Consider the following 1,042-nt stretch of genomic DNA (forward strand, 5'->3'; position numbering starts at 1 on the left):
GCGTCAAAGAAAGTAATTCTGAGAGCAATCAAAAGACAAGTTGAAGAAATGAACTTGCTAAATGCAAGTTAGTTAGGATTTCGAGTGTGATGCCTTTCAATGTATGAGACTGACGGATCAACAATATGTCGACTGCTGCGGTATTCTTCGACATCGAGAAAGCCTTTGGCACAACGTAGCACTTTTGCCTAGTACACAGACTGTCAGAATTAGAATTGTCTACAAGTTTCATTATACTAATTGCACTATTGTACAGAAGAGAGTCAGAACAAAAACACTTTTCGTTTCACGATTCTCTCAGATGATGTTGAAGTCTTAAAAAAACAATTGGAGCTTGCTTCCATAACATGCACTAAGTTAAAATCGTAGTTCAATTCATATTCCTTTTTTCACATTTCTCTTCCTGAAGAAGATCTGTACAGTAGAAAGAGAACTATTTCTAACTCCAAACAATGGAGTCCTAGTTCTCTTCGAAGCGTTCAGCAACCCGGAAGGGATAGAGGAAATAGGATTACCCCTCTTTTTCCTCTGAACAGTTAACGAAGCAGTCAACCGCTGATTTGCCTCTAGCCACTATGAAACACTCATGTGGTTTGTTTTTGCAAGAATTCATGTTAGCGGAGATCAAATGTTAAGCAATATTTGTAGCCAATTTTGAATGATTAGTAGTTCCTAACTTATCGTTCCTCCAAACTTCCTGAATCATTTGTCATGTTACTTAGGATTGAGAGATCTTTTTATATTCTAAGCGATATTTGAGGAATAAGGAACTTAGTTCAAATTATGGTATGAAAATAATTTATTGATATACAGCTTCTCCATCAGTTTCTTCTTCTTGTCACTTTCGGAAATAAAATGAAATAACAAGGAAAAAGTGAACTTCTTTTACTGTAACATCCAGTATTTCCAAGCAATTTTACTGCATGACGACCTAAATAAGACTGATATTAAATCAGCGAATGGAAAAAGAATGTTTAGCATCGATATGAGATTTGTAATGATCAATTAAACTTTTATTTGTAGGTTGTAGGAGATTCGTGGG

The sequence above is a fragment of the Cryptotermes secundus genome, unplaced genomic scaffold (assembly GCF_002891405.2).
Source record: "Cryptotermes secundus unplaced genomic scaffold, Csec_1.0 scaffold120, whole genome shotgun sequence".
NCBI lineage: Eukaryota > Metazoa > Arthropoda > Insecta > Blattodea > Kalotermitidae > Cryptotermes > Cryptotermes secundus.